The sequence below is a fragment of the Heptranchias perlo genome, unplaced genomic scaffold (genome assembly GCF_035084215.1).
Source record: "Heptranchias perlo isolate sHepPer1 unplaced genomic scaffold, sHepPer1.hap1 HAP1_SCAFFOLD_511, whole genome shotgun sequence".
Lineage (NCBI taxonomy): Eukaryota > Metazoa > Chordata > Chondrichthyes > Hexanchiformes > Hexanchidae > Heptranchias > Heptranchias perlo.
Genome location: NW_027139528.1, coordinates 97,245 through 121,398, shown reverse-complemented (window position 1 = coordinate 121,398; position 24,154 = coordinate 97,245). Strand labels below are relative to the sequence as shown.

Sequence of the window (24,154 nt, the reverse complement as noted above, 5' to 3'; positions counted from 1 at the left end):
GTAGGGATAAAATGGATTAATTCAGGACAGACAGCAGGGAATATTGGAGGAAATAACACAGTGTAGGGATAAAATGGATGAATTCAGGACAGACAGCAGGGATTATTGGAGTAAATAACACAGTGTAGGGATAAAATGGATTAATTCAGGACAGACAGCAGGGAATATTGGAGGAAATAACACAGTGTAGGGATAAAATGGATTAATTCAGGACAGACAGCAGGGAATATTGGAGGAAATAACACAGTGTAGGGATAAAATGGATTAATTCAGGACAGACAGCAGGGATTATTGGAGGAAATAACACAGTGTAGGGATAAAATGGATTAATTCAGGACAGACAGGAGGGATTATTGGAGGAAATAACACAGTGTAGGGATAAAATGGATTAATTCAGGACAGACAGCAGGGATTATTGGAGGAAATAACACAGTGTAGGGATAAAATGGATTAATTCAGGGCAGACAGCAGGGAATATTGGAGGAAATAACACAGTGTAGGGATAAAATGGATTAATTCAGGACAGATAGCAGGGATTATTGGAGGAAATAACACAGTGTAGGGATAAAATGGATTAATTCAGGACAGACAGCAGGGAATATTGGAGGAAATAACACAGTGTAGGGATAAAATGGATTAATTCAGGACAGACAGCAGGGATTATTGGAGGGAATAACACAGTGTAGGGATAAAATGGATTAATTCAGGACAGACAGCAGGGAATATTGGAGGGAATAACACAGTGTAGGGATAAAATGGATTAATTCAGGACAGACAGCAGGGAATATTGGAGGGAACAACACAGTGTAGGGATAAAATGGATTAATTCAGGACAGACAGCAGGGAATATTGGAGGGAATAACACAGTGTAGGGATAAAATGGATTAATTCAGGACAGACAGCAGGGAATATTGGAGGAAATAACATAGTGTAGGGATAAAATGGATTAATTCAGGACAGACAGCAGGGATTATTGGAGGAAATAACACAGTGCAGGGATAAAATGGATTAATTCAGGACAGACAGCAGGGAATATTGGAGGAAATAACACAGTGTAGGGATAAAATGGATTAATTCAGGACAGACAGCATGGATTATTGGAGGAAATAACACAGTGTAGGGATAAAATGGATTAATTCAGGACAGACAGCAGGGATTATTGGAGGAAATAACACAGTGCAGGGATAAAATGGATTAATTCAGGACAGACAGCAGGGAATATTGGAGGAAATAACACAGTGTAGGGATAAAATGGATTAATTCAGGACAGACAGCAGGGATTATTGGAGTAAATAACACAGTGTAGGGATAAAATGGATTAATTCAGGACAGACAGCAGGGATTATTGGAGGAAATAACACAGTGTAGGGATAAAATGGATGAATTCAGGACAGACAGCAGGGATTATTGGAGTAAATAACACAGTGTAGGGATAAAATGGATTAATTCAGGACAGACAGCAGGGAATATTGGAGGAAATAACACAGTGTAGGGATAAAATGGATGAATTCAGGACAGACAGCAGGGATTATTGGAGGGAATAACACAGTGTTGGGATAAAATGGATTAATTCAGGACAGACAGCAGGGAATATTGGAGGAAATAACACAGTGTAGGGATAAAATGGATTAATTCAGGACAGACAGCAGGGATTATTGGAGGAAATAACACAGTGTAGGGATAAAATGGATTAATTCAGGACAGACAGCAGGGAATATTGGAGGAAATAACACAGTGTAGGGATAAAATGGATTAATTCAGGACAGACAGCAGGGAATATTGGAGGAAATAACACAGTGTAGGGATAAAATGGATTAATTCAGGACAGACAGCAGGGATTATTGGAGGAAATAACACAGTGTAGGGATAAAATGGATTAATTCAGGGCAGACAGCAGGGAATATTGGAGGAAATAACACAGTGTAGGGATAAAATGGATTAATTCAGGACAGACAGCAGGGATTATTGGAGGGAATAACACAGTGTAGGGATAAAATGGATTAATTCAGGACAGACAGCAGGGAATATTGGAGGGAATAACACAGTGTAGGGATAAAATGGATTAATTCAGGACAGACAGCAGGGAATATTGGAGGGAACAACACAGTGTAGGGATAAAATGGATTAATTCAGGACAGACAGCAGGGAATATTGGAGGGAATAACACAGTGTAGGGATAAAATGGATTAATTCAGGACAGACAGCAGGGAATATTGGAGGGAATAACACAGTGTAGGGATAAAATGGATTAATTCAGGACAGACAGCAGGGAATATTGGAGGGAATAACACAGTGTAGGGATAAAATGGATTAATTCAGGACAGACAGCAGGGAATATTGGAGGAAATAACACAGTGTAGGGATAAAATAGATTAATTCAGGACAGACAGCAGGGATTATTGGAGTAAATAACACAGTGTAGGGATAAAATGGATTAATTCAGGACAGACAGCAGGGATTATTGGAGTAAATAACACAGTGTTGGGATAAAATGGATTAATTCAGGACAGACAGCAGGGAATATTGGAGGAAATAACACAGTGTAGGGATAAAATGGATTAATTCAGGACAGACAGCAGGGAATATTGGAGGAAATAACACAGTGTAGGGATAAAATGGATTAATTCAGGACAGACAGCAGGGAATATTGGAGGAAATAACACAGTGTAGGGATAAAATGGATTAATTCAGGACAGACAGCAGGGATTATTGGAGGGAATAACACAGTGTAGGGATAAAATGGATTAATTCAGGACAGACAGCAGGGAATATTGGAGGGAATAACACAGTGTAGGGATAAAATGGATTAATTCAGGACAGACAGCAGGGAATATTGGAGGGAATAACACAGTGTAGAGATAAAATGGATTAATTCAGGACAGACAGCAGGGAATATTGGAGGGAATAACACAGTGTAGGGATAAAATGGATTAATTCAGGACAGACAGCAGGGAATATTGGAGGAAATAACACAGTGTAGGGATAAAATAGATTAATTCAGGACAGACAGCAGGGAATATTGGAGGAAATAACACAGTGTAGGGATAAAATGGATTAATTCAGGACAGACAGCAGGGAATATTGGAGGGAATAACACAGTGTAGGGATAAAATGGATTAATTCAGGACAGACAGCAGGGATTATTGGAGGAAATAACACAGTGTAGGGATAAAATGGATTAATTCAGGACAGACAGCAGGGATTATTGGAGGAAATAACACAGTGTAGGGATAAAATTGATTAATTCAGGACAGACAGCAGGGATTATTGGAGGAAATAACACAGTGTAGGGATAAAATGGATTAATTCAGGGCAGACAGCAGGGAATATTGGAGGAAATAACACAGTGTAGGGATAAAATGGATTAATTCAGGACAGACAGCAGGGATTATTGGAGGAAATAACACAGTGTAGGGATAAAATGGATTAATTCAGGACAGACAGGAGGGATTATTGGAGGAAATAACACAGTGTAGGGATAAAATGGATTAATTCAGGACAGACAGCAGGGATTATTGGAGGAAATAACACAGTGTAGGGATAAAATGGATTAATTCAGGACAGACAGCAGGGATTATTGGAGGAAATAACACAGTGTAGGGATAAAATGGATTAATTCAGGGCAGACAGCAGGGAATATTGGAGGAAATAACACAGTGTAGGGATAAAATGGATTAATTCAGGACAGATAGCAGGGATTATTGGAGGAAATAACACAGTGTAGGGATAAAATGGATTAATTCAGGACAGACAGCAGGGAATATTGGAGGAAATAACACAGTGTAGGGATAAAATGGATTAATTCAGGACAGATAGCAGGGATTATTGGAGGAAATAACACAGTGTAGGGATAAAATGGATTAATTCAGGACAGATAGCAGGGATTATTGGAGGAAATAACACAGTGTAGGGATAAAATGGATTAATTCAGGACAGATAGCAGGGATTATTGGAGGAAATAACACAGTGTAGGGATAAAATGGATTAATTCAGGACAGACAGCAGGGAATATTGGAGGAAATAACACAGTGTAGGGATAAAATGGATTAATTCAGGACAGACAGCAGGGATTATTGGAGGGAATAACACAGTGTAGGGATAAAATGGATTAATTCAGGACAGACAGCAGGGAATATTGGAGGGAATAACACAGTGTAGGGATAAAATGGATTAATTCAGGACAGACAGCAGGGAATATTGGAGGGAATAACACAGTGTAGAGATAAAATGGATTAATTCAGGACAGACAGCAGGGAATATTGGAGGGAATAACACAGTGTAGGGATAAAATGGATTAATTCAGGACAGACAGCAGGGAATATTGGAGGAAATAACACAGTGTAGGGATAAAATAGATTAATTCAGGACAGACAGCAGGGAATATTGGAGGAAATAACACAGTGTAGGGATAAAATGGATTAATTCAGGACAGACAGCAGGGATTATTGGAGGGAATAACACAGTGTAGGGATAAAATGGATTAATTCAGGACAGACAGCAGGGATTATTGGAGGAAATAACACAGTGTAGGGATAAAATGGATTAATTCAGGACAGACAGCAGGGATTATTGGAGGGAATAACACAGTGTGGGGATAAAATGGATTAATTCAGGACAGACAGCAGGGATTATTGGAGGGAATAACACAGTGTAGGGATAAAATGGATTAATTCAGGACAGACAGCAGGGATTATTGGAGGGAATAACACAGTGTGGGGATAAAATGGATTAATTCAGGACAGACAGCAGGGATTATTGGAGGAAATAACACAGTGTAGGGATAAAATTGATTAATTCAGGACAGACAGCAGGGATTATTGGAGGAAATAACACAGTGTAGGGATAAAATTGATTAATTCAGGACAGACAGCAGGGATTATTGGAGGAAATAACACAGAGCAGGGATACAACTGAAGCATCACTTCTGTATTCCAACCCCACTCAAGATAAAGGTCAACATTCAATTAGACTTGTTGATTATTGTCAAGATTTGTAAGGTATTTGCAAAGGATTCGAGGGGATCTCAGAGTTGGGATTTTTCTTTATTCTGTCCACTCAAGGAGTTTGATAACAGACTTACTCCTTTGAATTTAGTGCTGGATTATTGAGCCGTGATGTGTTTACTTGTTTGTATTTTGTCAAATACATTTGCTGAGTGTATTTAAATTGAAGACGAGATTCCCAGGCCTGATGCTCTATTTACACATCGAAGGTGAGAGAGATGCTGTGGGACACACGATAAGTCCAGTAGCTGAAAGTGATTCACAGACTGGGTTTTGTGTTTCGTGATCCCGGGTACATTACTGATACCTTCCCTGGATCCCAAGGCTGGGAGAGGCACTCGGGAAGGACCGGGGAGCTGGGACTTGGCCATGAGAGTAATTGAAGGTATGAGAACTGAAATAATCTCCAGTGAGAAAGGAGAAAAGGCAGAATAATCGGTAATGAGGACATCAATTAGTCTCTTACCTTGAATTCATCAAGTAATTGACCCATTCTGTTTGAAACAAAGTTGATTTATTTGACATCGATCCAGAATATTGAATTTCAGCCCAGTTGTAGCGGTTATTAACATCAGCAGAAACAAATCCCAACTCCCAGAATGATGTTCTGCTGCTGAAACCCTCATCCGTGCCTTTGTTTTCCTCCAGACTCGACTATTCCAATGCTCTCCAGGCCCGGCCTTCCACTTTACACCCTCCGTAAACTTGAACCCCCAATCTCCAGATCAATAATCAGTCCCATTATTCATTGTGTCACTGGCCCAGGCTGTGGAGAACACGGAGCAGCTCCCACTCCCACAGCACTGTGGTATGAGCAGGTACCGAGTCAGCCTCAGTCATGAGCACTGGAATCCACGAGTCCGGGTGTGTCAAAGGTGCACGGTGAACAATCACCAAAGTGAAACATTTTTGCCACTTCCCTTCGATACCTCAGCTGGTCGAGCGACAAGACTGTCGTAGAAAATAAGACAAAGTCATCCTTCCGTCATTTGTTCAATTCCTGCTCGAAGGAGAACGCGTGATTTTGCAATAAGCAGCAATTAGTTCAAGGTCGCTCTCTTAACTTTACAGGCACCTCACAGATTAACATGTTGCCATGAAGGCACAGGATGCCTCTTTTCCTTTCTCAAACCTGAAAACTTTCTGTGTCTGCCCAAACAAGGCTGCTCTGCCTCTGCTCACCAGCAGGGAGCGCTTTTGAGCAGCAATACTTCAAAACACTCAGCTCTCGCTTTCAGGCAAAAGAAGTCTTCGATCAGCACCGGACTCCACGAGTCTGAACGTGTCAACAGGCGCACGGTGAACAATCACCAAAGACAGCACTGTTTATCACTTCCCTTCGATAGCTCAGCTGGTAGAGCGGAGGACTGTAGTGAATAAAACAAAATAAAGTCATCCTTAGGTCGCTGGTTCAATTCCGGCTCGAAGGAGTGAGTGTGATTTTGGAATAAGCAGCAATTACCTCAAGGTCACTCTCTGAACTTCACAGGCAGCTCACAGATTAACATGTTGCCACTCAGGCACAAGACACCTCTTTTCCTTTCCAAAACCGAAAAGCTTTCTGTGTCTGTCCGAGCACGGCTGTTTCACTCGAGCATTTCCCTCTGCTCACCAGCAGGGAGTGCCTTTGAGCAGCAACACTTCAAATCGCCCTCAATTTCAGGCAAAATGGTCTTCGATCAGTCAGTCAGTCAGGGCTCTCGCTGCTCCTCGAGCTCGGGCGGCTGTTGCTTTCCGGTGACCTCGTCTTCCTTCCGAAGGCTCGGGCTCTTCTCAGCATCACTCATGATTACTGCGGCTTCCCGTTCTGCTGTTCCTCACTTGCTGATGCTCGATACCGCCGATTGGAGCAAAGTATTTAATATATTCAGGGAGCGGCAACCCAAGGCAAGATTTCTCTGCTGGTCTTGGAGCAGCTTGAAGGCGAGTGTGAGGCAGGAACTGTGAGGGGCGATTTACAAACAGCAAACGAGGAATTAGCTCAACTGGTGGAGCGCTCACTTGGCCTGTGAGAAGTAGCGGGATCGTTGATTATATTCTCCACTCACCGTTTGTCTTGGTGCAATTATACAGAAACAAGAGTGTTGTCAGTGAGTCCATCGCCCATGGACTTCCTAAACTTCACTGTGTGTTTGGGTACAGAGAGATCAAGGGGCAGCAAATCTTTTGATGTGCTGCAGGAAGCAAAAGTTCTTGATTTTGCTGTGCAGCAAAGATGGAAAGATGAGGTGAGAGATGGAAAAAAAGCTTCGTAATCCTTGATACCTTCTCTGAAGATTGAATTCAGGACCTTCAGATTATGACACTGATGCACTGCTTGCTGCACTGAGAAGGCACTTACCAGGTATGGAGCCAGGCAGCACCACCAAGTAGGACAGCTTGCAAGGTATTGAAGGCCATAAAATTTTGCATTAAAAAATCCAAGCCAGGTAGGAATCGAACCGAATGCGTTATCCATTGCACCACTGGCCCAGATTATAACGAATTAGTAGCAGTGGGAGGCAGTGGGCATGGCGGAGGTACTAAATAAATACATTGCATCTGTCTTTCCCAAGGAAGAAGACGCTGCCAGAGTGTCAGTAAAGGAAGATGTAGTTGAGACACTGGATTGGCTAAAAATTTATAAAGAGGAGGTACTGGAAAGACGAGCTGTACTTAAAGTAGATACGTCATCTGGTCCGGATGGGATGCATCCTCGGTTGCTGAGGGAAGTAACGGTGGAAATTGCAGAGGTACTGGCAAAAAACCTCCAAACATCCTTAGATATGGGGGTGATGCCAGAGGACTGGAGAATTGCAAATGTTACACCCCTGTTCAAGAAAGGGTGAAAGAAAAAATCCAGCAACTGCTAACCAGTCAGTTTAACCTCGGTAGTGGAGAAAGTTCTAGCAACGATAATCCGGGACAGAATTAGCAGTCAATTGGACAAGGATTCGGGAAAGCCAGCACGGATTTGATAAAGGCAAATCGTGTTTAATTAAATTGATACAGTTTTTTGATGAGGCAACAGAGAGTAGATGAGGGCAATGCAGTTAATGTGGTGTGTATGGACTTCGAAAAGGTGTCAGATAAAGTGCCGCATAATGGGTTTGTCATCAAGATTGAAGCCCATGGAATAAAAGGAGCAGTAGCAGCATGGATACAGAATTGGCTAAATAACAGGAAACAGAGTGTAGTGGTGGACGGTTGTTTTTCGGAATGGAGGGAGGTGTACAGTGGTGTTCCCCAGGGGTCGGTGCTGGGACCACTGCTTTCCTTGATATACATTAATGACTTGGACCTGGGTATACAGGGCACAATTTCCAAAGTTGCAGATGACACAAAACTTGAAAGTGTAGTGAACAGTGAGTATAATAAACTGTGAGGAGAAGAGTGATTTACTTCGAGAGGTTCCCAATTCGATTCGGAAATGCAGTGGATCCGTGGCTCTAACGCAGGCGGACACCCTAAATGGGAAGATATGGAGGAAACATTCGGATAAATGAGATGGTGGCCGGGTATGAGACGGGATATTAAAGACCTTGTGGTGGGATGTGTGATTGGTGCTCGGTGGATGGGGAGACAATCAACCGGGCCGCTTTGTCTTGGATGGTGTCGAGCTTCATGAGTGTTGTTGGAGCTGCACTCATCCAGGCAACTCGAGAGTATTCCATCATACTCCTGACTTGTGCCTTGTCGATGGTGGAAAGGCTTTGGGGAGTCAGGAGGTGAGTCACTCGCCGCAGAATACCCAGCCTCTGACCTGCTCTTGTAGTATTTATATGGCTGGTCCAGTTTCTGGTCAATGTTGACCCCCAGGATGTTGATGGTGGGGGATTCGGTGATGGTAACGCTGTTGAATGTCAAGGAGAGATGGTTAGACTCTCTCTTGTTGGAGATGGTCATTGTCTGGCACGAATGTTACTTGCCACTTATCTGACCAAGCCTGGATGTTGTCCAGGTCTTGCCATATGCAGGCACGGACTGCTTCATTATCTGAGGGGTTGCGAATGGAACTGATCGCTGTGCAATCATCAGCGAACATCCCCATTTCTGACCTTATGATGGAGGGAGGGTCATTGATGAAGCAGCTGAAAATGGTTGGGCCGAGGACATTGACCTGAGGCACTCCTGCAGCAATGTCCTGGGGCTGAGATGATTGGCCTCCAACAACCACTCCCATGTTCCTTTGTGCTAGGTATGACTCCAGCCACTGGAGAGTTTTCCCCCGATTCCCATTGACCTCAATTTTACTATTCAATTTTGTCCCCGTTAATGAAAATGGGAACTCCGTGAGCTCCCTTCTAATCTCAGGGGACAATCCCTGACTCTATTGAGCTGTTGAAGATACAGGCAAGGGGCTCACAGAGCACCCGTCCCATCTCTTTAAACACCCGGGGGTGGATATCATCTGAACCTGGAGCACAATGCATTTTGAGAGTTCATATTTTATCCAAAGTGACATCCCATTCTATTTCAATATTTATGATGTTATTGTTGACAGCACATCCCACAGCTAGAATCTGAGCATCATCCACAGGAGTGTAGACTGATGAGAAATAGTCATTCAACAGCTCTGCCATAGCCCGGGAATCTGTCCCTGAACTGTCTTTCAGTGGCCCTAAAGCATCTTTAATGGTCTTCTGACTCCTGACGTAGCTGGAAAGACATTTGCTATTATTCTCAGAATTGGGCACCATCTTCTTTTCCAAAGATCTCTGAGCTTCTCCAATGGCTGCTTTGTCTCCCTCGATTGTGGGTGATATTTGACCCAATTCTCCTGTAAACTGAATTCATCCTGATCCGATCTGGGTTAAATGTAAGACAGTTCGGGAGTCAGGAATCATTCACCGCTAGACCCACACTGAGAGGTAAAACCCCAGACGGTTCCTTAGTAAGGATTCCTCTGGTACCTCAGCATATCTTTGTCAGCTATCTTACAGTCCACTCCTGGAGGCCCCACTCCCTGAGCCTGCAACCTTCAGCAGGGTCAGAGGTGGAGTTCCGCAGTGGGAGTGATCCCAGAGTAACTGTCGGGATCGCCCCCACCCTGTGGATGGTCCGGGTCGTGTATTTTTAGTGATCCTGGTGTCTAACACGCACACATCAATAAAACCGGGAATTCTGGAAACACACTGCAGGTCCTTCTTGATCTGGAGATCAAATGACTGTTGTATAATTGTACCAGCAGTTAACAGGCTCCTGTGAACTCCTCCCTCTGCTATTTTGATGCAGACTTTAATCCATTTATTTTAAATGGGTTTATTTTAAATGAGTTAATGCCTGCCTTAAATGGTAGACTCAGGACTGTCACACAAACAGGTTAAATCTTCATAGAATAATTACCACAGTCATTTTTAGACTGGACGCTGCACGGTGACTTTGCTGTCAGTGAAGAGAGACGAGAAAGACCAAAGTGCCGTTTGCCCCTCTCAGTGTGGCCCTGAAGGACTGTGTCCAGGCTGAAGTTCTGTTCCCACCGGACGATCCTCCCCCCAGATTGTCCTTTCTGAGCTCCAGTCAGGTGATGCTAAACACTCAGGTGGGAAAGACCAAAATCTACAACAAGGTGTTTAAAACAAAGCTGATTTATTTCACAAATATCCTGAATATTAAACTCCAGCCCAGTTATAGGGGTTATTAACATCAGAAGAAACAAACCTCAACTGTCAGAATGAACATGGTTCAGTCCTGGATGGGATTAACAGCAGAATCCAACCCCTGCAGTCAGATGTGAACTCGCTGGTGTCTCAGCACGTGTGATGACTGAGTGAATCCCTTCCCTCACACGGAGCAGGTGAACAGTCTCTCAACCAATGGGCATGCGTTGATGTGTCAGCAGTTCATTTCTGCTTCTGAAGCTCTTCTCACAGTCACTGCATTAAAAGGTCACTCAATAGTGTGAACAAGTTAATGTTTCAGAAGGTGGGATGACTGAGTGAATCCCTTCCCACACACGGAGCAGGTGAACAGTCTCTCCCCAGTGTGAGTGCGTCGATGTCTCAGCAGATCATTTCTGATTTTAAATCTTTTCTCAGTCAGAACATTTAAAAGGTCTCTCAGTGTGAACTCGCTGGTGTGTCAGGAGGCCGGATGACTGAGCGAATCCCTTCCCACACACGGAGCAGGTGAACGGCCTCTCCCCAGTGTGACTGTGTTGATGAATTTCCAGCCTGGACGGGTAATTGAATCCCTTCCCACAGTCCCCACATTTCCACGGTTTCTCCATGGTCCGGGTGTCCTTGTGTCTCTCCAGGTTGGACGATCAGTTGAAGCCTCGTCCACACACAGAACACGTGTACGGTTTCTCCCCGCTGTGAATGGTGCGATGTTTTTCTGGCTGTGTAACTGGTTCAAGCTCTTTCCACAGTCAGTGCACTGGAACACTCTCACTTGGGTGTGTGTGTCTCGGTGCTTTTCCACTCACACTGATGTTTGAAATCTTCTCCCACAGACAGAACAGACAAATGTTTCTCCTTCCACATTCAAAGGCCGATGATATTCAGGTCCTGATGAATCGAGTGACTCTGTCAGATCTTGACGTGATCTTTGGTTTGAGTTTCCCTCTGCAAATCCTCCCCTGCAAAAGGAGTTTATAAAAGTTATCACTGTAATTACAGGATAGAAATTCAGATCAGATAACTTTACTTTCTATGGAACATTATTTCCTCTCTCATTCCTCAAAGCTGTAAATCCCCGTCCCACACACTCTCCCTCCTCCCTGTGCTGAAATCCAAACCCATCGCATCATCTTTGTGGCCCGAAACCATGAGTGAATGGGTGTGAGAGGAATGTGAGAGTGAGTGTGAGAGAGTGAGTGTGAGAGTGAGTGTGAGAAAGTGTGAGTACAGCAGTGAGCTCGTTGTGGAGAATGAAGTGGGGCAGGTGGAGCATGTTTCAGTGGGGCAGCAGTGATCATAATCTCATTAAGTTTCGAACAGTTATGGAAAAGGACAGGGGCCAGTCAAATGTGAAAATTCTTAACTGGAGGAGGGCTAATTCCAGTGAGTTAAAAAGGGATCTTGTCCAGGTGGATTGGAATCAAAAATTGGCAGGCAGAACAGTAATTGAACAGTGGGAGGCCTTCAAGGAGGAGTTGGTTTGGGTACAGAGTAGACAGATTCCCACGAGGAGGAAAGGAACAGCATCCAAAGCTAGAGCTCCCTGGATGACTTAAGATATAGAGATCACAATTTCTCCTTCATTTACAGACGCTCCCTGACCGATCACTGTTTCTCCTTCATTTAAAGACGCTCCCTGACCGATCACCATTTCTCCTTCATTTGCAGACGCTCCTTGACCGATCACTGTTTCTCCTTCATTTACAGACGCTCCCTGACCGATCACCTTTTCTCCTTTATTTACAGACGCTCCCTGACCGATCACCATTTCTCCTTCATTTACAGACGCTCCCTGACCGATCCCCATTTCCCCTTCATTTCCCGGCGGGTAGTGAGGGGGGGATAATGTTCACTGTTTTATATTCGGGTCTGGGGCCGCACTCGGGGTTTGTAAAGCCTGAGCCTGGGCCTGAGCCCGGACCCGGGCCCCGGGGTTTATTGAGCCTCTTGCTCCGATCCTCTGACCTGCACCGAACGCGCTCCTCCCGCAGCCTCGACTGGCCGCGCATGCTCAGGACACACTAACCGATAATGAGTCACTACTGCGCCTGCGCGCTGTGCTCCACTGATTCAGATAGGCCACAATCTGTACCGCGCTGCATGCTGGGTGATGCAGCCGCCATTGATGATCTTAATATCTGGACGAAAAGCAAAAACATTTGAAGCAGGAAGAGCGCGTTTGGAACAAGGATAATAAAATAAACTGAACGCCCAGCCCTTCGTGCCATTTAAACCGGTACAAACACACAGCATAGAAGCTCCCCCACCCCCAACTTTGGTGAACTCCAGATAATATATTTTTCATTAACTTTTATTAATTTCGTTTTATTAATTGTTGCAACTGACGGGTTCAATTCATGTTTATTTTCCAACTGCACCACAGGACCGTCAGTTTCACCATTAACCCCGCCCTGGTGATTAAGGAGATATCCCGACCAATAGGAGCAGCAGGAATTTATCGGAATTTCCAGTAATGAGTGGGGTTCCGCAGGGATCAGTGCTGGGGCCTCAACTATTTACAATATATATTCATGGCTTGGATGAAGGAACAGGGTGTCTTGTGGCCAAATTTGTTGATGATACAAAGAAAGGTGGATAAGCAAGTTGCGATAAGGACACAACTTGTCTGTAAAGAGATATTGACAGGTTAAGCGGATGGGCAAAAATTTGGTGGATGGAATATAATGTGGGAAAATGTGAAGTCATCCACTTTGGGAGGAAAACTAAAAAAGCAAAATATTATTTGAATGGAGAAATACTACAAAATGCTGCGGTACAGAGGGACCTTGGTGTCCTCGTACATGAAATATAAAAAGTCAACATACAACTGCAGCAGGTAATCCGGAAGACATACGGAATATTGGCCTTTATTTCCAGCAGGATGGAGTATAAAAGCAGGGAAGTCATGCTACAACTCTACAGGGTGCTGGTGAGACCACATCTGGAGTACTGCGTACAGTTCTGGTGACCTTATTTAAGGAAGGGCATGCTTGCATTGGAGGCAGTTCAGAGAAGGTTCACGAGGTTGATTCCGGGTATGGAAGGGTTGTCTTATGAGGAAAGATTGAGCAGGTTTGGTCTGTAATTATTGGAGTTTAGAAGAATGAGAGGAGATCTTATTGAAACATACAAGATTCTGGGGGGACTCGACAGGGTAGATGCTGAGAGGATGTTACCCCTCATGGGGGAATCTAAAACTAGGGGGCATAGTCTCAGAATAAGTGGTCGCCCATTTAAGGCGGACATGAGGAGGAATTTCTTCTCCCAAAGGGTTGTGAATCTTTGGAATTCTTTACCCCAAAAAGCTGTGGAGGCTGAGTTGGAAAAAAATTTTGATTCGCAAGGGAGTCAAAGGATATGGGGAAAGGGCGGGAAAGTGGAGTTGAGGTAAACATCAGATCAGCCATGATCTCATTAAATGGCGGAGCAGGTTCGAGGGGCCGAAAGGCCTACTCCTGCTCCTGTCTCTGATGATCTTATGGTCTTATGGTAAATTGACTGGAGGGATGAGAGAACAGTTGGTCCTCCAACCAATCGGAGTGTGAGAGGGGCGGGATTTGCGGCACCGAATGGGCGGGTCGAAGCCCAGATGTCCCTCATTGACTGAAGCATCATTTAAAAAAAATAATTTATCTTAAGCTCCAGGAGAAAACACGACCTTTCTGTTGTGGCTTGAAACAGATGAAACCAGATGAGGTGGAGCAAACATTTCAACATTTGTTGGAAAAACACATGAATTAAGAACAGCCAACATGGATTATTTGAGATAACTCGAGTGTACTGATAAAGGGAATGTAGTGGATGTTGTGTAGATGGATTGTGAAAAGGTATTTGATAAGATGACGGACAGGAGGCTTGTTGATAAAATTAATACCCACGGTATTAAAATGAATGGGGCAGTGTGGATAGGAAGTTGTGTAAAGGGCAGAAAACAGAGAGTCGTGGTTAATGGATGTTCTTCAGACTGGAGGGATGTAAACAGTGGTGTCCCAGGGTCAGTGTTGGGACCATTGCTCTTCTCAATATAGAGAATGATCTGAGCTTGGGTATGTGGGACACAAGGTGAAAATCTCTAGATGACGCCAACATTGGCAGCGTGGGGAACTGGGAAGAGGAGTCAGTGACTTCATTGTGACGTCCACGGGTTAGTAAACAGGCGGGTGAAATTTAACGCAGAGAAATGTGACGTTTTGCATTTTGAGAGGAATAAAAATGAGATGAAATGTACACTGAATGGTCAAAGTTTAAAAGTAGACGAGCAGAGAGACTGTTAATTCGACTCATAGAATCAAAGAAATTGATGGCACAGAAAGAGGCCATTCGGCCCATCGTGTCTGTGCCGGCCGAAAAAGAGCTATCCAGCTTAATCCCACTTTCCAGCTCTTGGCCCATAGCCTTGTAGCTTCCGGCAGTTCAAGTATTCTTCAAATGCGATGAGGGTGTCCGCCTCAACCACCCTTTCAGGCAGTCAGTTCCAGACCCCCACAACCCTTGGGTGAAATAATTTCTCCTCAGTTCCCCACTAAACTTTCTACCAATCACTTTAAATCTATGCCCCTGGTTATTAACCTCTCTGCTAAGAGAAGTGGGTCCTTCCAATCCACGCTATCTGGGACCCTCATAATTTTGTTCACCTCAATTAAATCTGCCTTCAGTCTCCTCTGTTCCAAAGAAAACAACCCCAGCCTATCCAATCTTTCCTCATAGCTAAAATTCTACAGTCCAGGCAACATCCTTGTAAATCTTTCTTGCCTTGTGTATAAAATGTCTGCTATTTGAAAGTCGTGACATTGATCAAAGTCCACGTTAAGTTTTCGTGCCATTTGTGTCAAGATTTGGAAAAGATCTGACACTTTAAATATTGCCGACCTTTAACTGCAGCTCACAGTGTCTGAACAGTCACTGTTATCATTGACCTTTTATGCATCTCCTTGAGCTCCATCTCCTTAACAGCACAAGCTGATCACAGCAAAGTTTTCTTCAAATGGAATCCCAATGTGAGAAAATGCAAAATTTCAAAGTGAAGCATCACATGCAGGATTGGAAGGAGAGTGTGAGTGGAGATAATTGGCTTGGATCAGTGATCTCTTGAGCATTAAGACATTCATTATCTGAAAGAAGCACGGAGATGAGATTTTTGTCTATATTTATCAATATAGAAAAGAAGCAGGGCGTTGAGATACTTTTGTCCATTCATCCTGCCATCTACAAAATCCATCACCTCTCAATGCCCAGCATCTTTCGTTCCAACTCCTTGCTCTACAGGGAAGTCTTGGTTTCATTAATTCTCCGTGTTTTCAGCAAACATCTCATTCACCTCGCAGATCTGGCCGTGTCTTCTACTTATAAGTCATCCCATCGTGTTGACATCATGTTAGCAACTCAAGATAAGCTGCTTTATGTTGATGGAATTAATTCGAGTCAGTTTTCAGGATCAATATGTCGAGGAATCTACAAGGGAACAGGCTATTTTAGATCTAGTATTGTGTAATGAAACAGGGTTAATTGGTAATCTTATAGTAAATGATCCTCTGGGGAAGAATGATCATAATATGGTAGAATTTGATATTGAGTTTGAAAGTTTGAGAGTGATGTCATTAAGTCGGAAACTAGGGTCTTAAATTTAAACAAAACCAATAACGTAGTTATGAGGATTGAGTTGGCTAAGGTAGTTTGGGAAATTAGATTTAAAAATATGATGATAGATAAGCAATGGCGAACATTTAAAGAAATAATTTATAATTCCTTAACAAAATTACATTCCTTTGAGGGTTAAAAACTCCACCGGAAAAGTGGTCCAACCTTGGTTAATTGGAGAGATTAATGATATTTTAGGTTAAAAGAGGCTTATAATGTTGCCAAAAAGAATAGTAAGCCTGAGGATTAGGAGAGTTTTAGAAATCAGCAAAGGATGACCAAGAAATTGATAAATATGTATAAAGGAAGAGATTAGCGAAAGTAAACATGGGTCCCTTGGAGACAGAGACAGGAGAATTTATAATGGAGAATAAGGAAATGGCAGAGACGTTAACCAAGTATTTTGTATCTGTCTTCACAGTAGAGAACACAAAAATCATACCAGAAGTATTGGGGAACCAAGGTTTTAATGAGAGTGAGGAACCTAAAACAATTAAGATTAGTAAATAAAAAGTACTGGAGAAATTAATGGGACTAAAAGCTAACAAATTCATTGGCCCTGATGGCCTACATCCTAGGGTTTTAAAAGAGGTCGCTGCAGAGACAGTGGATGCATTGGTTTTATCTTCCACAGTTCCCATGATTCTAGAAAGTTCCCCATGGATTGGAAGGTACCAAATGTAACCCCTCTATTCAAGAAAGGAGGGAGTGAGAAAAGAGGGAACTACAGGCCCTTTAGCCTGACAATAGTAGGAGGGAAATTGCGGGAATCTATTACTCGGGACGTGGTAACAGGGCACTTAGAAAATCATAATATGGTTAGGCACATGCAACAAGTTTTATGAAAGAGAAATCGTGTTTGACAACTCTATTCGAGGTTTTGAGGGTTTAGATAGCAGGGTAGATAAGGGAGAACCAGTGGATGTAGAATATTTGGATTTTCAAAAGGCATTCGATAAGGTGCCACACAAAAGTTTGTTGAACAAGATTAGGGTTCATGGGATTGTGGGTAATATATTAACATGGATTGGGGATTTGATGACGTACAGAAAACAGAAAGTCGGAATAAACAGGTCATTTTCGGGTTGGCAGGTTGTAACTAGTGGGATGCCGTGAAGATCAGTGCTTGGGCCTCAGATATTTACAATCTATATTAATGACTTAGATGAGGGGACCGAGTGTAACGTATCCAAGTTTGCTGACGATACAAAACTAGGTGGGAAAGTAAGCTGTGAGGAGGATGCAAAGAGGATGCAAAGTGAAACAGACAGGATAAGTGAGTGGGCTAGAAGTTGGCAAATGAAGTATAAAGTGGGGAAATGTGAGATTATTCACTTTGGTAGGAAGAATAGAAAAGCAGAATATCTTTTAAACGGTGAGAGACTACGAAATGTTGGAATTCAGAGGGATTTGTGTGTCCTTGTACACGGATCAGAGAAAGTTAACATGCAGGTACAACAAGCAATTAGGAAAGCAAATGGTGTGTTGGCCTTTATTGCGAGGTGGTTGGAGAACAAGGATAAAGAAGTCTTGCTGTAATTATATAGGGCTTTGGTGAGACCGCATCTGGAGTACTGTGTACAGTTTTGATCTCCTTACCTGGGAATGATACACTTGCCTTAGAGTGGGTGCAACAAAGGTTGACTAGATTGATTCCTGGGATGAGAGGTTTGTCCTGTGAGGAGAGATTGAGCAGAATGGGCCGATATTCTCTGGAGTTTACAATGATGAGGTGATCTCATTGAAACATATAAAATTCTTAGAGGGCTTGACAGGGTAGATGCTGGGATGCTGTTTCCCCTCGCTGGAGAGTCTAGAACTAAAGGTTATAATCTCAAGATAAGGGGCCGGCCATTTCGTTCAGAGATTTCTTTGCTGAGAGGGTTGTGAACCATTGGAATTCTCTACCCCTGAGGGCTGTGGATGCTGAGCCATTGAATAGATTCAAAACTGATGTCGATAGAATTTTGGACACGAAGGAACTCAAGGGATATGGGGATAGGTCGGGAAAGTGGAGTTGAGGTCGAAGATCAGCGTTATCAAATGGCGGAGCAGGCTTGAGGGACTGAATGGCCAACTCTTGCTCCTTTCGCTGATGTTGGTCCGCTGGAAAAGCAGAACTTGCCAGCTGTTTTAAAACTTTTTGCCTGAACAGGGACTTGAACCCTGGACCCTCAGATCACTACCTGTTTTAAAAGTCTGATGCTCTACCGACTGAGCTATCCAGGCTCGTTGTTTGATCGGTTTCCATCATACAGATTCATGGTGGGACTCTGAATTATCCCTGTCGATGTCGAATTCGGGGGAGTATCTCTTTTGTACAATTTTCAGCAACGTGTTGAGGAGAATCCTTGTTTCTGTTGAACATGATGTAAGAAACATGGACAGTGAACTCGTGAGTTTACAATTCTTCTTGTTTGTACAAAATGTCTTGTCATTCGTTAGCAGCAATTTAAAAAATACACTTTACCCAATGGCTCAAAAGCTGAACTTGTTCCACACGGGAGCTGGAAAAGGCCTCTCGAGATTTCAGCCGATCAACAATTGAAAGCTGAATAATTTCACCCGTTGCACCGTGACACCAGGCAGCAGATTTGCCTCCCGAATTTTCCCTACACGACACTTCAAACCGATGAATCTCTGCTTCACGGAAAGAAGAATTGTGTGTTTGGTTCTTTAGATTTAAAGATGTCGTGCCGGCCGCTTTACCATTTCAGCTCTCGCCAATCGCCCCCTCTCCCTCCTATAAACAAATAAACTCTCACCTGCTATTGCAAGACGGGAGGTCAGAGGAGCCTCAGTGCCCACATGGGGACATGAAGAAGTCGATGTGTTATGGAACCGGTTGTACCTTGAACTCCAGTCAAAATGTTTCGAAGGTTCAACTACTTTAGATGGCGCTGGAGCTCACAACCCCAGCATTTCTCGAGTGTATAATTATTGTAGAAATAACGCGCGCTGACCGATTGCGCCACTGGAGCCGCGCACGGTCTGTGTCCCCAGTGCTCCCATCAAACAGCTTCATCCTCGGTCTCTCAATTATCACTTCCTGATCTTTCCCACACAGAAGCCTCCAACCAAGAGGCGATTCGTTAAACATCCGCAGTGATCTTTAAAAGCCGTGGAATCTGAAACAAAACCCCAGACGATAAGAACTTTTAATTATATTATTATTATTAACTTAAGGACAATTATTTTCATGCTACTTTGAGGATTTCGGAAATTGGGAGCTGAAACGAAGAAACTCTCTCTGGGCTGTCGGTGATTGGAGAGATGGGCGTTATTTCATTTGAAAACCGAGGCTCGGAACTTTCTGACGGAGAAGTGTGAGAGAAGATTGTGGTTAGTGGCAGTTGCCGGGGAGATCGAGAGGAGAGGGAGAAAAGTCAAAGTCACAGCTGTGACAGCTCAAGTGCTCTGCTTATCTGTAATATTTAGACAGTAATGTACAGCACAGGACAAACCAGTTTGGTATCGGTTATCAAAAATACTAAAAGTCCCGGGTTCAAAGGCGGGACTTTTAGTATTTTTAGTAAAGAGGGAACGGTTTTAACCGCCAGACCGAAATCATACCCCATGAATCTGAAGCGTCTTGGGGAAAACGGCAGTGCGAACTGTTCTGTTCGTGTCATGACTTGAAAGACCCTCCAATTACCGACAGTATCTTTGAACGAGTTGTGCAGACAAACCGCGATAGAAGCCGCTTTACATTCGTCAAACGTGTCGGTGACGATATTGGGGGTGATCAGGGTCGATTTCAATTATTTGAAATCTCTCCATGTGACCCGAAGATTGACGGCAGAATCGAGTTTTTCCTGTTAGTTCTGAATTGAAGGGAAAGGCGCAACAAGTAGGTCGGAGGAATGAAGAGCAGAAAATGTGGATGAAACTTGGACGAGTGAAAATCCCTGTATGTTGGAAGACTCAGTCCCCAGTGGGGGAGAGGATTGGGATTTCAAGCTGTCTCACAGCTCACACACACACCATTGGCTCATTTAATCACCTTCAACAACTCGAATACATCATCACTTAATCTTCTATACACAAGGAAATACAAACCTGTTCTCTGCAACTTGTCTGCATAATTTAACCATTTTAGCCCCGGTATCATTCAGGTGAATCTGCGCTGCACCCCCTCCAAGGCCAATATATCCTCCCTGAGGTGCGGTGCCTAGAACTGAATGCAGGACTCGAAATGTGGTCTCAGCAGAGTTTATATAACTGGAACAGAACTTCCACCCCTTTGAATTCCAGCTCCCTTAAGATAAAGGCTAAAGTTCCATTGGCCTTTTGAATTATTTTTTGTAACTGTCCACTGACATTTAGTGATTTTGTACTTGGACCTGTAAACATCTTTTCTCCTCCACAGTTCCCAGCTTCTCACCAGTTAGAACATATTCTGATCTATCTTGCTCAGGTCCAAAGTTCACACTTCCCCATATTGAAAGTTTGAACAGACTGGGGCTCTTTACCATAGGAAAGAGAAGACTGAGGGGTGACCTGATGTGGGACTTTAAGATTATGCAAGGGTTTGATAGGTCAGATGTAGATAAGGTGTTTGCAATTTTGGCGGTGAGGACTCCAAAACCTTTTGTTATATTCGTTCGTGGGATGTGGGCGTCGCTGGCGAGGCCGGCATTTATTGCCCATCCTGAATTGCACTTGAGAAGGTGGTGGTGAGCCGCCTTCTTGAACCGCTGCAGTCCATGTGGTGAAGGTTCTCCCACAGTGCTGTTCGGAAGGGAGTTCCAGGATTTTGACCCAGCGACAATGAAGGAACGGCAATATATTTCCAAGTCGGGATGGTGTGTGACTTGGAGGGGAACGTGCAGGTGGTGTTGTTCCCATGTGTCTGATGCTCTTGTCCTTCTCGGTGGTAGAAGTCGCGGGTTTGGGAGGTGCTGTCGAAGAAGCCTTGGCGAGTTGCTGCAGTGCATCCTGTGGATGGTACACACTGCAGCCACTGTGCGCCGGTGGTGAAGGGAGTGAATGTTTAGGGTGGTGGATGGGGTGCCAATAAAGCGGGCTGCTTTTTCCCTGGTGTTGTCGAGCTTCTTGAGTGTTGTTGGAACTGCACTCATCCAGGCAAGTGGAGAGTATTCCATCACACTCCTGACTTGTGCCTTGTAGATGGTGGAAAGGCTTTGGGGAGTCAGGAGGTGAGTCACTCGCCGCAGAATACCCAGCCTCTGACCTGCTCTCGTAGCCACAGTATTTATATGGCTGGTCCAGTTAAGTTTCTGGTCAATGGTGACCTCCAGGATGTTGATGGTGGGGGATTCGGCGATGGTAATGCCGTTGAATGTCAAGGGGAGGTGGTTAGACTCTCTCTTGTTGGAGATGGTCATTGCCTGGCACTTGTCTGGCGCGAATGTTACTTGCCACTTATATGCACAAGCCTGAATGTTGTCCAGGTCTTGCTGCATGCGGGCTCGGACTACTTCATTATCTGAGGGGTTGCGAATGGAACTGAACACTGTGCAATCATTAGCGAACATCCCCATTTCTGACCTTATGATGGAGGGAAGGTCATTGATGAAGCAGCTGAAGATAGTTGGGCCTAGGACACTGCCATCAGGAACTCCTGCAGCAATGTCCTGGGGCTGAGATGATTGGCCTCCAACAACCACTACCATCTTCCTTTGTGCTAGGTATGACTCCAGCCCCTGGAGAGTTTTCCCCCTGATTCCCATTGACTTCAATTTTACTAGGGCTCCTTGGTGCCACACTCGATCAAATGCTGCCTTGATGTCAAGGGCAGTCACTCTCACCTCACCTCTGGAATTCAGCTCTTTTGTCCATGTTTGGACCAAGGCTGCAATGAGGTCTGGAGCCGAGTGGTCCTGGCGGAACCCAAACTGAGCATCGGTGAGCAGGTTATTGGTGAGTAAGTGCCGCTTGATAGCACTGTCGACGGCACCTTCCATCACTTTGCTGATGATTGAGAGCAGACTGATGGGGCGGTAATTGGCCGGATTGGATTTGTCCTGCTTTTTGTGGACTGGACATACCTGGGCAATTTTCCACATTGTCGGGTAGATGCCAGTGTTGTAGCAGTACTGGAACAGCTTGGCTAGAGGCGCAGCTAGTTCTGGAGCACAAGTCTTCAGCACTACAGCTGGGATGTTGTCGGGGCCCATAGCCTTTTCTGTATCCAGTGCACTCAGCCGTTTCTTGATGTCACGTGGAGTGAATCGAATTGGCTGAAGACTGGCTTCTGTGATGGTGGGGATATCGGGAGGAGGCCGAGATGGATCATCCACTCGGCACTTCTGGCTGAAGATGGTTGCAAACGCTTCAGCCTTGTCTTTTGCATTCACGTGCTGGACTCCGCCATCATTGAGGATGGGGATGTGTGCAGAGCCTCCTCCTCCCGTCAGTTGTTTAATTGTCCACCACCATTCACGACTGGATGTGGCAGGACTGCAGAGCTTTGATCTGATCCGTTGGTTGTGGAATCGCTTAACTCTGTCTATAACATGTTGCTTCCGCTGTTTAGCACGCATGTATTCCTGAGTTGTAGCTTCACCAGGTTGGCACCTCATTTTTAGGTACGCCTGGTGCTGCTCCTGGCATGCTCTTCTACGCTCCTCATTTAACCAGGGTTGATCCCCTGGCTTGTTGGTCATGATAGCGTGAGGAATATGCTGGTCCATGAGTTGCCACAGTTTTGCCCATTCACCTAATCTATCAATATCACTTTGTAATTTTATGTTTTCTTCTAAACTGCGTACAATGCCACCAATCTTTGTGTGATCAGCAAACTTAGATATGAGACTTTCTATGCCTTCATCTGAGTCGTTAAAAAATATTGTGAAAAATTGAGGCCCCAAGACAGATCCCTGCGGGACTCCACTAGTCACATCCTGCCAATGTCAGTACCTACCCATTCTCCCTACTCTCTGTCGCCTTTCGCTCAGCCAACTTCCTAACCAAGTCCGTACTTTTCCCTCGATTCCATGGGCTTCCATCTTAGCTAACAGTCTCTTATGTGGGACTTTATCAAATGCCTTCTGGAAGTCCATATAAATAACATCCATTGACATTCCCCTGTCCACTACTTTAGTCACTTTTTCTGGAGGTCATCCACTTTGGATCAAAAAAGGATAGAACAGGGTACTTTCTAAATGGTGAGAAGCTGGGAACTGTGGAGGGTCAGAGAGATTTAGGGGTCCGTGTACAGAAATCACTTCAAACTAGTATAGGTAAAAAAAAACGATGATTGGGATGTTCGTAACGGCTGGTCAGCTTACTTGCTTAAAACACACCATAATGTTGTAATCGTGGGTTTGATTCCTGTATGGGCTGTTAAGGGGCTGTATTTTGGGTTTTCGGAACTTTTAAAACCCAAGCTTTACAAACAGATTCACAGACAAATTCACGGGGACAGTTTATTGAATAACATCCATTGTAACTTTACCCCTGGGCCGGAGAAACACGTCTTTCTTTTTATTTGTCTTTCTCCGGTTTGCAGATAAACGTTTAACTCGCGGCCTGTTCCCATTAATGATCATCAGCAGCAACAGACAGACAGAGCGGGTCTGACCGCCCCGAGATGTGGAAAAAGCATCAATTTCGGACAAATGCATCAAATCAAATAGTCACCCGGCACCGAGAGAGACAAAACCAAGAGAAAAAGGCAGAAGGTAACAGAGAAATAAAAACCAAATACAGACGATATAAATATTTCCCATCCTTGATGTCTCTCTATTCAATCCCCAATCCTTCAGTGGCGGGGATCAAATTTCACTGTAAATAAATGCGAGAATCAAAGCGAGGAAGAAAACACTGAACAATCAAAAACTGCCGAAACTTGGGATTGAACGTAAGATCTTCAGTCGAACGCGCTCCCAACTGAGCTACTTCGGCCCCATATCAAAGCGTTCCTTTATTTCATTGTCTTGGAACAAAATA

General features: G+C 44.1%; 1 protein-coding gene and 2 non-coding genes across 3 annotated transcripts in view; 2 read left to right on the top strand and 1 right to left on the bottom strand.

Moving 5' to 3' along the window:
* Window positions 1-24,154, top strand: part of LOC137314467 (zinc finger protein 271-like) — a 161,934-nt gene that overhangs the window by 43,247 nt on the left and 94,533 nt on the right. The window lies entirely within an intron of this gene.
* On the top strand, window positions 6,340-6,433 carry trnay-gua (transfer RNA tyrosine (anticodon GUA)). The gene is made up of 2 exons: window positions 6,340-6,376; window positions 6,398-6,433. It is a non-coding gene; the product is annotated as a tRNA-Tyr (tRNA).
* Window positions 18,385-18,469, bottom strand: trnak-uuu (transfer RNA lysine (anticodon UUU)). Its single transcript is given in 2 exon segments — window positions 18,385-18,420; window positions 18,433-18,469. It is a non-coding gene; the product is annotated as a tRNA-Lys (tRNA).